General features: G+C 42.8%; 1 long non-coding RNA gene across 1 annotated transcript; it reads left to right on the forward strand.

Moving 5' to 3' along the window:
• Positions 1 to 12,304: 12,304 nt before the first annotated feature.
• Positions 12,305 to 15,041, forward strand: LOC138735557 (uncharacterized). The gene is made up of 2 exons (XR_011339766.1): positions 12,305 to 12,376; positions 14,630 to 15,041. It is a non-coding gene; the product is annotated as an uncharacterized lncRNA (long non-coding RNA).
• Positions 15,042 to 15,692: the final 651 nt, after the last annotated feature.

The raw sequence follows: 15,692 nt of genomic DNA on the forward strand, positions 1-15,692 counted from the left end.
GCCAGTTAAGGAAAAAAAAGAATATAAATGGTAAAGGGTTCAATTATTGTTACATTTAGAATGTAGCAGACATGAAATTCTTTAACTTTTATCCACCGTAAGTCAGGCAGAGGGTTGCCACTTTGTCCAGCGCCGCTCACAGAAACCTACAGCACCTGGTGTTCCTGGGCAGTCTCCCCTCCAAGCACTGACCAGACCTAAGTCTGTGGGAAGAATGGTGGCATGTTGGGTTGATCTGCCGCAAGCTGGCATGGATGAATTGGCCTCTTTCTGTGCACTGGAGATGTTAGGAGAAGCCAAGAGAAAATTGGTTAATTTTTAGAAACACTTAATTCTGAAAAAGATTGCTCTCTTTCAATCGATGCGAATCTCAAACCACATTTTGCTTCCGCCGTGTTACCCGTCATCATAAAAATGCTTAGACAGTCACGATGGTTCGATGGCCTGAAATCTTGCCTTGGCTTCTCCTCCAACAGATGCTGCCTGGCCTGACGAGTGTTTCCAGCATTTTTTCTGTTTCAGTCGTTCGCTTTGAACCCATCATTTCTCTGCTTTCGCGGTCTTCCCCGAGCTGTCGTTTGGTCTCGAGAGTGAGACTATGTGCTTTAGCATTGAGTGGTACTGAACAAAGCTGCTTTTAATTAAATGGAGGAGACTGGGAGTAAATTTGGTGGAGCAGAGATAGGGTCAAGTAATTTTGGTTGTTGGTCATCATTCTGACTAGTAGAGGGATCAACTAATTTCATATTCTGCTATATTATCCTACAAGGTAAGCGCAGAGCTTCTGGTTTATCCAAAAGTGATAAACAATTCACCAATTGCATGCAGACTGGTCATATCTGTATTTCATTGTATTCAATTAAAGAGCATTGATCACTGAATATATGCTTACTGTCTCATGCAAGGAAGCCTTTTGTATTAGCACAGTCAATCATTATATCGATTACACATAGGCTCTTCAAACTCCGTTCCCTGAGGAGTCATCAGATTTCCAAATGTTTTCAGAGCGTATTGATTATTGGCACATTATTTTTGTCACTGTTTGATACTTCAGCAAGAGCGAATTTTCTTGTTAAGGTGGAGGCAGAGTGAGTTTTGCCTGAAATGCAGGCGGTGTGAGGGGTGATCTCACAGAAGATATTGAGAAACGTTGATTTGGTAGACAGGATCTTTCCTCCCACTGCCCCCCCACCTCCCATGATAGGAGTGCCAAAAGTACAATGAGAAGTTGGAAGCTGGAAGGGGATGTGAGGGAATACCTTTTGTTTCTCACAGAGGGTTTCTGGAACAGTGGTGGAACCAGACATGGTTGCTATGATTAAGAGCCACTCAGATAGGCACTTGAATTGTCAAGACAGAGAGGATAGGAGTGGTTATCACATGAATGCGGTAAACCACTAAATGGTTCTAATGCAGGTAAGTGATATTAGATGCCATGTTGCGTTGAAGTACCTTTTTCTGTGCTGTCCAACTTTTTGATGCCTTGAGAATGGAAAAGAACCAAAATACCTGCACTGAGTGAAGGTTGGTGAGGAAGGTTCAGGCACTAGGGATTAATGTTGAGATAGTCAGATGGGTTAAACAGTGGCTAGAAGATAGGCACCAGAGAGTCATGGTGGACAACCGTCTGTCAGGATGGAGGCCGGTGATGCATGGTGTGCCTCAGGGGTTGGTGTTGGGTCCTTTGTTGTTTGTCATTTAGATTAATGATTTGGATGATGGAGTGGTAAATTGGGTTAGTAAATATGCGGACGATACAAAAATAGGGGGAGTTGTGGATAATGAAGATGGTTTTCGTGGACTGCAGAAGGATTTGGACTGCTTAGAAGAGTGAGCTGAAAGGTGGCAGATAGTATTTAATGAAGATAAATGTGAAGTTCTTCATTTTGGGAAGGTTAATCATATCAGGACGTGCAGTGAAGGGGAGGGCGTTGAAGAATGTGGAGGAACAAAGAGGTCTTGGAATAACGGTTCATCATTCTTTGAAAGTGGTTTCTCATGTATATAGGGTGGTAAAGAAGGCTTTTGCTATGCTGGTCTTTATAATCAAAGCATAGAATGTAGGAGCTGGGAGGTGATGTTGAGACTGTTCAAGGCATTGTTGAGGCAAAGTTTGGAATATTGTGTGCAGTTCTGGTCTCCAAATTATAGGAAGGAGATCAATAATGTAGAGAGGGTGCAGAGAAGATTTACTAAAATGTTGTCTGGATTGCAGTATTTAGAATACGGAGAAAGATTGAGTAGACTGGGTCTTTATTCATTGGAGCGTAGAAGGTTGAGAAGGGATTTATTAGAGGTATTTAAAATTATGAGGGGGTTAGATAGAGTGGATGTGAATAGGCTCTTCCCCTTGAGGGTAGGTGAGATTGGAACGAGGGGTCATAAGTTAAGGGTTAGGGGGAAAAACTTTAGAAGTAACATGAGAGGAAGCTTCTTCACTCAGAGAGCGGTGGCTGAGTGGAATGACCTTCCGGAAGAGGTGGTTGCAGCAGGGTCAATTTTGTCATTTAAAAGGAGGTTGGATGAGTGCATGGATGTGAGGGGGTTGGAGGGTTACAGGGAACGGGTAGGTGGAACTAGTAGAGTTTCACTTAAATCGGTGCGGACTAGAAGGGCCTGTTTCCGTACTGTAATTGTTATATGGCTATATGGTTATAGGAGGTAGATTCATTCTTTTTTTGTATATTTTATTTATTCAGCATATATAATGTCAAAAATTAAGAACATTATAATATAGTTACATAATAAAAAATTAACAAGTATATGTTGAAAATCTATTTATAACTAAAAAAACTGCAAACTACGAAAAAACCCTAGTAACTCCCCCTCCCCCCAAATTAATCTAATCCCAAAACTAATATATAAAATATTCATTGTAAAACGATTACAAATAATTAAATTGGATTGCATCAGCTGACACTCAAAGACCTAAAAAATGACACAAAATAATTATATTTTTAGGGAAATTTTCACTGATCAAGAAATTCTTAAAATAAATTCATAATTTTAATTTTATTATTTTTGCATAGAGACCCCAAATTTCCAAAAAAAAAAAAAAAATTATCCCTTAAATTATACGTAATTTTTTCTAATGGAATACAACTTTGAATCTCAGCATGTCATCTGTCTAATGTTAATGAAACATCAGATTTCCGTATTACAGTGGCACATTTCCTTGCTATTACTAAGACCAACTTGGAGAAGGGTTCGGAGAGCTCATTGCTGTATCTGACCCGACCTTGTTGGTTTTCGTGCAGTTGGATAACCATGTTGAGGGACTTGGGGGGGGTGGGGGGCATCCGAGGCACTCTAGTATTTGCCAAAGCCCTTTCCTGCTCATGGTGTCGAAAGCTTTGGTGAGGTCAACAAAGGTGATGTAGAGTCCTTTGTTTAGTTCTCTGCACTTTTTTTGGAGCTGTCTGAGGGTAAAGACCATGTCAATAGTCCCTCTGTTTGCGCGAAAGCCACACTGTGATTCTGGGAGGATATTTTCGGCGACACTAGGTATTAGTCTATTAAGGAGAATCCTAGCGAAGATTTTGCCTGCAATGGAGAGCACCATGATTCCCCTGTAGTTTGAGCAGTCTGATTTCTCGCCTTTGTTTTTGTACAGGGTGATGATGATGGCATCACGAAGGTCCTGAGGCAGCTTTCCTTGGTCCCAGCAGAGCATGGAAAACTCATGCAGTTTAGTATGCAGAGTTTTGCCGCCAGCCTTCCATTAACAATGGCGTGAAGCAAGGCTGCGTCCTCGCACCAACCCTCTTTACTATCTTCTTCAGCATGATGCTAAAACAAGCCATGAAAGACCTCAACAATGAAGATGCTGTTTACATCCGGAACTGCACGGATGGCAGTCTCTTCTATCTGAGGCACCTGAAAGCTCACACCAAGACACAAGAGCAACTTATCCGTGAACTACTTTTTGCAGACAATGCCGCTTTAGTTGCCCATTCAGACCCAGCTCTCCAGCGCATGACGTCCTGTTTTGCAGAAACTGCCAAAACGTTTGGCCTGGAAGTCAGCCTGAAGAAAACTGAGGTCCTCCATCAGCCAGCTCCCCACCATGACGATCAGCCCCCCACATCTCCATCGGGCACACAGAACTCAAAACGATAAACCAGTTTACCTACCTCAGCTGCACCATTTCATCTGCTGCAAGGATCGACAACGAGATAGACAACAGACTTGCCAAGGCAAATAGCGCCTTTGGAAGACTACACAAAAGAGTCTGGAAAAACAACCACCTGAAGAAACACACAAAGATCCGCGTGTACAGAACCGTTGTCATACCCATGCTCCTGTTCCGCTCCAAATCATGGGTCCTTTACCGGCATCACCTACGGTTCCTAGAACGCTTCCATAGCGCTGTCTCCACTCCATCCTCAACATTCATTGGAGTGATTTCATCACAAACATCGAAGTACTCGAGCTGGCAAAGTCCGCAAGCATCGAATCCACGCTGATGAAGACCCAACTGCTCTGGGTGGGTCACGTCTCCAGAATAGAGGACCATCGCCTTCCCAAGATCGTGTTATATGGCGAGCTCTCCACTGGCCACTGAGACAGAGGTGCACCAAAGAAGAGGTACAAGAACTGCTTAAAGAAATCTCTTGGTGCCTGCCACATTGACCACCGCCAGTGGGCTGATATCGCCTCCAACTGTGCATCTTGGCACCTCACAGTTCGGCGGACAGCAACCTCCTTTGAAGAAGACCGCAGAGCCCACCTCACTGTCAAAAGACAAAGGAGGAAAAACCCAACACCCAACCCTAACCAACCAATTTTCCCTTGCAACCGCTGCAACCGTGCCTGCCTGTCCCGCATCGGGCTTGTCAGTCACCAACGAGCCTGCAGCAGACGTGGACATACCCCTCCATAAATCTTCGTCCGCGAAGCAAAGCCAAAGAAGAAAGAACTAAGACCAACTTAACAAACTTTAATTGAGAATCTGACAACAATAATTTAGGGGTAACACTTTCAAAACTTCCTAACAAAAACAATTCAGGATTTAAAGGAAAATTCACTCCCATTATCTATTGTAGAAATTTACTAATAGAAACCCAGAAAGGATGAACCTTTAAACAAGAGCACGTAGAATGAAGGAAAGTTCCAATTTCTGTTCCACATCTAAAAATCCAATCTCCATCTACTCAATATCTGAGGAGTAATATCTAATTGATGTAAAAAGCTATAATGAAGTAATCTATATCGTATATTAATAGCATTTGTCATAACTTCTTTACACAAATTCTGCCAAATTTGTTGATCTATTATCATGTCCAAATCTCGTTCCCATCTTTCCTTTGAATTAAACAAACCTGGTTTAGGTGTCTGTTCTTGTAATAATATAAGATTCATTCTTGATCAGGAAGGGAATCAAGGGTTATGGGGACAAGGCAGGACAATGGTATTGAAAAGGATAGCAAATCATCCAGGTGGAATGGTAGGGCAGGCTCGAAGGGCTGAATGGCCTAATTCTGCTCCTAGGTCTTATGACTTACTCAAGGGAGTTGTGGGATTTGAACTCGCACTCAGAATTGGACCTGCTGATTTGACAATGCTTCCACTCCCTATTGCTGGAATATAAAGCTGCCATGTTAAGGATGTGTGATGGGGGCACTTCAGGGATTCCTCCTGCGAAGCTTCGATACCAGCAGCAACATCTCCCAGACTAAACCCAGCAGGACCACGCACACTGAGCTCAAACCCAATCAGAAGAAGCAGTTGTCAACCTAACAAACTAGCTCCTCAGGTGGGCAGTGGAGTCAACTTGTATTCATTCTGTAAAACCATAGAACTGTGGAAGATTACAGCACAGAAACAGGCCCTTTGGCCCTTTAGATAATTGTCTGAAGAGGTCGGTGCAAAATCATTGAGGGCCCCTTCCACCCTGCATTTACAGCATCTTTCAAGCTGCTCTCATCGGGGAAGAGATACAGGAGGATCAGAACCAGCACCACCAGGTTGAGGAATAGTTTCTTCCCACGGGCAGTGAGGACGCTGAACGACCAAAGAAACTGCTCATACTAACCATCCGAGACTCTTACATTCATGAAACAATAGTTATTTATTTATTCATATAGGTGGAATACTTGTCCTGTATATGCATAGTTTGTCTATATGTGTGTTATGTCTGGTTGTATGTCTGCATGCTTTGCACTATGGACTGGAAACCGTTATTTCATCAGGTTGTACCTGCACCATCAGATGACAATGAACTTGACAACTTCTAGTCTGTGCCGAACTATTATCCTGCCGAGTCTCACTGGCCTGCACCATATCCCTCCGTACCTCTCCCATCCATGTACCTTTCTTAAATGTTAAAATTGAGCTTGCATTCACCACTTCAGCTCCCACCACTCTCTGTGTGAAGAAGATCCACCTAATATTCTTTTTAAACTTTTCCCCTTTCATCCTGAACCCATGTCCTCTAGTTTATATCTCACCTAACCTCAGTGGGAAAAGCCTGCTTTGTGTCTACCCCTCAAAATTTTGTACAGGTCTATCTAATCCCCCCCCCCTCATTCTTCTACCCTCCAGGGAATAAAGTCCTAACCTGTTCAACCTTTCCCTGTAACTCAGTTCCTAGAGACCCAGAAAATTCCTTTTATCTTTTCTTTTTAAAATATTTTTATTGATGTTTACAATATAAAAATTGAACGCTATGTAACGGGGTTGCGACGGTTATAGCTCGAGGTAGAAAAAAGAATCGCACACCAAGGGAGTGTAATCGACACGGACTTTATTCAGCTGCAGCTCTGCCTTTTATAGACAGCTGGCCGTGTTACCACCGGGCCGTGGCTTGAGCGAGACCGGCTGCTGATTAGTTATCCCGGATGCGCAGGCCTGGATTGGACCCCCCCCTGTGTTCCGCTGACTGTGATTGGCCGATCCGAAGGCAATTTCTGTGGCCTATGGGAGCGGTCGTCTCATCCCGCGTGCTGTCGGCCCAATCGTCATGTTCGACGACTGCTTGCAGGCTCCTACAAGTACAATTATACAATGTGCTACAAGATTCGAAAAAGACAAAATAAAATTAAAATATTATACAATATTGTCATAATAAGAAGAGCACAGAGCACAATTATAACAGTAAAATAAGATTTAACAGCAAAAAAAAGGTTTGCAGTTCTCTTTCCTTCTCTTATAATAATTTTGTCAATGTTCATATTATTCAGTTGAACAAAATATTTATCTATTATATGATCAAAATCAAAAAGAAAGAAAAAGGAAAATCCAAAACAAAATAAAAGGGAAATAAAGAAAACACCTTATAAATCAAAATCCCGACCACCAAGCAAGGTTTAAAAAAAAATACACTACACGGGAATCAAGTGACACCAACCTGGAATCAGACAGCACAGCACTAGAGCATCGAAATTCCTAGTAAATCTCTGCACTCTTTCTATCTCATTGACCAAAACTGCACACATTACTCCAAATTTGGCCTCACCAATGTCCTGTACAACTTTAACAGAACATCCCAACTCCTGTACTCAATTTTTTTATTTATGAAGACCAATAAAAGCTCTCTTTATGACCTTATCTATCTGTGACGCGATTTGCAGTGCATTGTGTATCTGCATTCCCAGATTTCTCTCCACTCCTTAGTGCCCTACCATTTAAGATGTTTGTCCTAACTTGGTTTGTCCTTCCAAACTGCAACACCTCACACTTTCATCAAATCCAAATGATCTGCATGGCAGACCAACGATTGTGTGAATTGAAAACTGCTCTGGGAAGAGTCAAACGTCATGAAAACTCTGTGGCCAGGCGAGCCATCAAGTGTCTTTCTCCATCAATCTCATTTCCCATTAACTGGACTGCAGTCTTCTTTGTCTTAATGATGGCAGTGTACAAGTTGGCCCTGCTTACATCTTGACAAGTAATTGCCCCCACGTTCTGTTCAAGCAGCACTCAGAGTGCGAGCGTATGAGCATGCATTAGTGTTGGTGTGTGCAGTCATGTTTGTGTGTATGCACGTGCACACACGCGCATGCATGGTGTGTTTTGTGTGTGCGTGTGTGCGTGTGTGTGTGTGTGTGTGTGTGTGTGTGTGTGTGTGTGTGAGAGAGAGAGAGAGATAGTTTTTATAAATCTACAGCACAGTTGTGAAGCACTATCATGACAGGAAGCAGACACAAGATTCAAAGACTGAACAACAGGCTTTATTCTGCTTAAAGTCTCTGCTGTGCCCTGCTCCCGAGTGACTGACCTCAAGAGGGGCTGGATGTGGCTTATATCCCGGGCAGCTGATTGGCGGCTGATCGGGTAGGGTTTGGTCCATTCAGGTTGACTGATTGACAGCCGGCCAAGTGTTGTCTGTCCTCCAGTGATCTTCCTGCAGGTACAGTGGTCGCCCCCTGCAGTCGGCTAGTGGTGTATCTCCGCACCAGTACAGGTACTTCGGCCCACGGTGACTTTTATTGTCAAAATTTATGCTTGATTATGTGTGCTTTGTTGCATAAGATTCTGCACTCTGCAGTGTGGACACATGAAACAAAAGAGAGGAGTGATATCTTTGCACACAGTTCACTGAAATCTCGAATGCAAGTACAACAAGCCATTCAGATGATCCTGGTGAAGAAGAGGTTCACTTGATTCATTCCTGGGATTATGGGGCTATCCTGAAGCAGGGACATGAAGCAAACTGGGGCCCTGGTGCTTCATTAACCCTTTCAGGATAAATCTCAGATGACTGAGAAATTACGTTATTACAAATTTTCTGGGGTTTGACAGAAGAGTAGGTGTTAGGATGGTGTTTCCATTCTAGATACTGAGGTATCTAGAACCGAATGTCAAAATGGGTCAGCTATGTTAGCCGGTCCTCACCTTTTACCTGTTAACCTGTGCTCCTCTCCCTACCCCTTCCTTCCTCCCTCCTCCCCTCTCCCCCCACCTTTTTATTCACGCAATTGTCTGTTATTGCTTATGCCCGATGAAAGGCCAGGCCCAAAACATTGGTTGCCCGTTACTCCCTATGGATGGTGCATGACCTGCTGAGTTTCTCCAGCATGTTTGTGCCTTGTACTCAGCCCCAGCATCAGCCGACTTTCTTGATTCCCATGTTTTTGTCACCCAGTTTCTGAGATGTGGGAAATTTGCGCAAATTTCCCACTACGCTGGCTGTGTTAAAAAGGTCGTGACAGAGATTATTCGTTAATTTCCATCCCGACGTTATTCCTCCAGACTTTTTTACAGGCCGCCTGCAGCCTAAGCTGACTAATGGGCTAATGTATACTACGCTCCTGGTGACGCGCACTGGCATCCACCCTACGGCAATCACCGCAAGAGATGAAGTCAGTGTAAACGTGCTTCTTGTGTGAATGGCCACTCCAGAGGTAATTTGTCATTATTTATGTGTAGAAATGATTGATAGTTTTTTTAGCTACTAAAGGAACCAAGGGATGTGGTGTGGGTACAGGAAAATGATGCAGAGGAAAGATCAGCCATACTCTTATTGGACACAAGAGGACAAATGACCTACCTCTTCTCCTGCTATCCTATTTTCTAAATGTACCAGCATGCCTGAGCAGCCCTGCTGTATTTTTCAGACTACAGTTACACTGCACCTTTGGGGAGAGCAACAGATATACATAAAATATTTTGCTGCTCATCAGATTTGCTTAAGTTATTCTATTGCAGAAGACTGGGACTAATTTCCTGCATCATTCAGCTCCCTGACAAATGTTCGGAATAATGTGTCCGAAGCCATTGTTTTTATTTCTGCATCCCAATGGCGTGCTTGAGGTAATTTATTTCTTAAACAAATAGTTCATTTAAAGGCGAATTAGGGTGAAGGTTGATGGGAGGGCGGCCAAGTCATTGATAGAATCACATTCGACTGCATGGAAACCTGCCCCACTGAGTTTCTGCTGACCCTCAAGCATTTATACTACTCCTACACCATTCCCATTTTATTCTCTGCAGATTCTCATGAATTTCCGCACCACCCCCTTCCACTTTCAACCTCCCCCACCCCAAGATTCTGGGGCCATTTCCTGGTGGCCTATTGACCTACCAAGTCAAATCAAATCATTTAATTGTCATCTGATTGCATTAGTATAACCTGCTGAAACAGTACTGTCTGGTACTCAATGCAAACACACGTAGCTACACATAACACCTACAAACAAACAACACATATGCAGGACAAGTATTCATATACAGTGTACAAATAAATAAATATTGTTTTGTAAATACAGCAATTAATATAATCACTTAATGTTGATACACTCTTGGAAAGTGCTACTTTAACTGAAACAATGTTAAACGAAACCAATTTTATATCGTGGTAAAATACAGCGGTATTTTATTTTTAATTTATTTTTTTTATGTTATAACATAATGATGTTGAACCAAATGATGTTATTCAAAGACTTACTGTTTGAGAGTCTTGGATGGTCAGTGTGACCAGTTCCTTTGGTCATTCTGCGTTCTCACTGCCCGTGGGAAGAAGCTGGCTCTGATCCTCCTGTATCTCTTTCTTGATGAGAGCAGCTGAAAGATGCTGTGTGCCAGGGTGGAAGGGGTCCCCAACGATTTTGAGCACCCTCTTCAGCCAATGATCCCAGTAGATCTCGGTAGATCCCAGTAGAAGATGGGGGGGGGGGTGAAGGAGACCCCAGTGATCCTCTCTGCCACTCTAATGCTCATATGGATTGACGTCCGACCATTTATCTGCCGTAACTGTACCCCACTGTGATACAACCGCCCAGGATGCTCTTGATAGAGCTCCTGTGGAAAGTTGACATGATGGTGGCCAGTAGACTTGCCTGCTTCTGTCTTCTCAGGAAGTGCAGTCGCTGTTGCAGTGTGGTCCAGAGAAAAACTGTCTCATCGATGAATATTCCCGTTTTCCATTTGCCATACTCTGCTCGGACATGACGCCACATTCATCAAGCCCTGCGCAGCCTCTTCACCTTGTTAGGCTTCCCCAGTTACGTCTACAGTGACTAGCTTATTGAGTGATGAGCTGCACCAGTATCTGTTGGCCGGAGGCATTGCCATGAGCAGAACCACTAGTTACACCCCTGGGGTAATGGGTAAGTGGAGAGGGAGAATGCTACGGTCTTGTGGTCTAAGAGCCTCCCAGTCTCCTGCTGGCAAGAGGTCCTCCCTGAGGCTCTCCACTCCATCAGGTCCCTGCTATGTAATGGCACAAATGCCACTCCGCATGAACATATGTTTTCCCAGGAAATCTACGACAGGGACCATACTACTGGTGTGGCTGATGACCCCAGGGCCCGACCTACTCTGGAAGCATGTGAGGAGCCTTAAATCTGACTCCCTGGTTGAAAGAGTCCAGCTCCTCCATTCCAACCCCCAATATCGCTACATGGCATACCCAGACTGACACGAAAACATCATCTCTGTCAGGGACTTGGCTCTTCCTCTGCCCCGAGGGAGGATACAATGGACTCATCAGACCAAGACCATCCGGGAACCCACCGCTGCACCGCTGCCACAACCAGTACTACAATGGTCCCAACTTTCAATGGTCATGAAAGCATGAACTTGTGATTTTTGAATTTGTAATGTTTGTAAGTTCCACTTCACCCCACTGGACTCTTTTTAGAAACACTTGTATATAATTGTCGGGTCAGGCACACCTATTAGCCAATTGTACCTGTGACTCCTCCCCACTGGCTCCTGTATAAAGGCAGCTGTTCCACAGCTCCCTCCTCAGTGCCGGACAGTCAAACAGTATGGCTATGCCTTTGTTCTTACGTGACTAAAAAGCTCATTGGTTTCTCAACAACAGTCTTCCGAGTCATTGATGGTGCATCAACATTAAAAGCTTTTCGCTGGGGAAGCAATGGTTAGCACTTCAGGAAATAATGCACCATAGAAACTTGCTTTAAAGCATGAAAACCCAATTCGGAAAGGCAACTCATCTATGTCTGGCAATGAAATCAAATATTATGCTAAATCTACTTATCAATAAGGCAGCAGAGTTAGCTTAGCTGTTATCATAAGACGATTACAGTTCCAGCATCCGTGGTTCAAATCTGCAAGGAGTTTGCATGTTATCCCCGTGACCTGTGTTACAGAGTTCTGAGTTGTGTATTGGCCGTGTGTTCTGTGGTTTTATGTTAAAAAGTGACAGTTTGCCTTAGAGAGACAAGGTGAAGGTGGACTGCTGAGAGAGTGGGAGACGGGCTGAGCATGTGCAGAAAATGATCTAAAAATTTCTGGACTTGGATGACAAACCAAGTCTGTGGAGTGGAAGAAGGCCCAGAGTTATGGTCTGGAGGACAGTTTAGAATGTTGGAATTTCAAAAAGGGATGAACATTCCGAAGGCAGCCAGAAGGATCCAGACCAAGCCAGTGGTTACTCTCTCTGCAAACAACACAGGAAGACAACTTCAAAGTTTGTGCTCTCTCTCTCTCTCTCTCTCTCTCTCTCTCTCTCTCTCTCTCAAAGATCTTTTGGCTTCAGTTTACCAAACAAACTGAATTTTGTTTATGATCTTTGCTTTGGTTGAGATCGAAGTTTTGTGAGTCTTGTGTATTTTGTGTTTGTTTTGTGTCTAAGTATTTCAGTGGGCTGGTTGGAAATATAACTTAGACTTTAATTACATATGTTATATTTAGGCTGGGGAATTTATTAGTTTTACACTGCTATAGAGATTTGCATAGTAACCAGTGGGCATTGTTATGAAAGGGGGGATTTTGAATTAAAGTTTGAAGGTGAATTTTTGTTAATAAAGTAATTGTTCATCTTTACCCCTGTGTGATTTGCCTTCTTTGTGGTTGCTGGTTTGATCTTGTAACATAATTTGGGGGCATCGTCCGGGATCAAACCAATTTGGAAGCTTTAAGGGCGATTGACTTGTGCTTAGTTATCAGTTTGACTCAACCTCCAGCTTGAAATTAAAAATAAACGGTGAGTGTATAAATCACCAGCAGAAAAACTAGCAATTATGAATATTGACCAGTTCATAGCGAACCCTTCAGTGGTTAATTTAAACATGGCTAAAAAGTCAGAACTGATGGTTAGAGTTTGCAAGTTAAAACTTCTTACAGTAAGAACTGGGATGAAAAAAAAAAGGAAATTGCCCAAAAGGTTGTTAAGCACTATGTAGGAAAGGGGATATTTGAAGAAGCTGCATTAGAACAGTTTCCAAAGGAGAAAACTTCAGAGAAAGTAAAGTTGGCTTTGAGAAAACTAGAGTTAGAGGAAAAAAGAGAGGCAGAAAGGAAAGCGAAAGGGAAGCAGTAAGGCAGGCAGAAATGGAGGAAAGGGCAGCCGGAAGGGAGGAGCATGAGCTAGAACTAGCTAAATTAAAGCTGACCCTAACCCAAGGAGAGGGAGAAGCTCAAAACCCTCATGCTGGTCAGGAGGAGAGGTTTCTGGTCAGAAGAGAAGTGAGGTTAGTTCCTCCATTTGAGGAAGCTGAAATAGACCAGTATTTTCAGCATTTTGAGAAAGTAGCTGTAAATTTAAAATGGCCACCAGACCAGTGGTCACTCCTGCTACAAAGTGTCCTTAAAGGGAAAGCCCAACAGATGTACTCGTGTCTCACTGTACAACAAGTAGCTGATTATGAATTTGTAAAGCAGGCTATACTCCGATCTTATGAACTAGTCCCAGAGGCTTATAGACAAAAGTTCAGGAGTTTAAAAAAAGCAATCTTACCTGGACTTTGCTTATAGGAAGTTTGTGCGTTTTGATCAGTGGTGTGCCGCAATGAAAGTAGAAAATAACTTTGATTTATTGAGGGAAATCATTCTGATTGAGGAGATTAAAAATTGTGTTCCTGACGATTATTCAAGTGTACTTGGCAGAGAAAAATATTAAAACTTGGCAAGAATTGGCTAAATTCACAGAGGAATATGCTTTAACCCACAAGTCTAAGTAGACACTGGGGAAAATCTTTCAAAGGAATACTGCTGATAATCCAAGTAGAGTAGAAAGAAAATCTAGAAGTGAGGTTAAAGGAAGAGAGGAAGAGAAATGGGTGAAGGAAAATTTTTTGAGTGTTATTGAGTGTAAGAAACCAGGGCACATAATAGCAAATTGTTCTGCACTGAATAGGAAGAAAGAGAAAGGGGTGGTACCAATCGCCTGTGTTCAGAGTGAGAAAGTTAGGGATATTTTTAAACCATTTATTACTGAAGGTTTCATTTTGGTTGAAGAAGGATCCAATCAAGTGCCAGTTAAAATCCTGCAGGATACTGGAGCTGCCCAATCACTTGTATTAAGCAATGTTTTGAATTTTGGTGAGGAGTCCGATATTGAAGATGTGAATTTAATTAAAGGCAATAGTGGTGAAGCAGAGCCTAAACCTTTACATGGAATAGTGATGAAATCAGACTGAGTTAATGGCCCGGTTACAATAGGGATAAGATCAAGTCTGCCGGTGGATGGAGTTTCTCTTTTGTTAGGGAATGATTTAGCAGAGGGTAAAGTCATACCTGCGGTGAAACTCACAAGTAATTGTTGATCTTTACCCCTTCTTTGTGGTTGCTGTTTTGATCTTGTAACACCTGTGTGAGTTTCCTCCAGGGACTTTGGTTTCCTCCTGAACTCCACGACATGTGGGGGTGGTGGGTTAATTGGCCTTCAATTGTGCTGTATCACTAAAATTAAATAAATACTAATTTTTTTTTTAATTGCCAGAAATCGCCATCGAGCTGAAGATCAGGAACACTTTGGAACTTGGCAAAGAACTGCAAGAGCTTAAGTTGGCAAAGACCAGTGGGAGCAAGTGGGTGTCCTTTACAGACAGAGACGGATCAATTTATAATGGAAATTTTAAAAAAGGGACAGGGGAAATCAACCATTATTTTGCGCTTGTCTTCACAGAAGACACTCAAAACTAAGCAGATATTTTAGGGAATCAAGGCTGAGTGAGAGCGAGGAACTGAAGGAATTAATATTGGTTAAGTTTAGTTCAGCAAAAAGTAATCGGTTGGAGAGCTCGGTGGGGTCGAGCGTTGTGATGTGATGCGATACCCTTTATTGTCATTATGCCGGTATACCAGCATAGCTTTGACCAAAATGTAAAATAGAATAAAATAAGCACATCTTTCTTTGGCTTGGCTTCGCGGACGAAGATTTATGGAGGGGGTAAAAAGTCCACGTCAGCTGCAGGCTCGTTTGTGGCTGACCAGTCCGATGCGGGACAGGCAGACACGATTGCAGCGGTTGCAAGGGACATACAATTCAAATAAAACACACACACAATAAACCATGTACAATATTTTAAAATAAATTGTTAAAAATTGTATCCTGAAATACAAGTGCAGAACTCAGTGCCGTGAATTGGTATTTAACAATATCGTGAAAAAATACCTTTTTAAGTCTGGTAAATCTCGAGTGAAGGCTCCTATGACATCTGGCCGATGGTAGGGGAGTAAATAGTTCATGGTTGGGGTGTGTTGCGTCTTTAATGACATTCCTCGGCCTGTCCAAACATCGTCTTCTAGAGATAGATTTGATGGGAGCCAATTGCATTCCAACAATCCGTTGGGCAGTTTTCACTCCCTGCTGGAGCGCCTTCCTATCTTGTCCAGAATAATTCCTGTACCACACCAAAATACTGTATGTCAGCACTCTCTCAATAGAACATCTATAGAAAACCAACAGCCCTCAGGGGCTGAGGTGTAACTTCCTCATCCATCTCAAAAAATAAAGACATGGTGCCTTTTGATCACCGTCGATGAATCCAAAGACCAAGTGA

This window comes from Narcine bancroftii, chromosome 6, assembly GCF_036971445.1.
Source record: "Narcine bancroftii isolate sNarBan1 chromosome 6, sNarBan1.hap1, whole genome shotgun sequence".
Lineage (NCBI taxonomy): Eukaryota > Metazoa > Chordata > Chondrichthyes > Torpediniformes > Narcinidae > Narcine > Narcine bancroftii.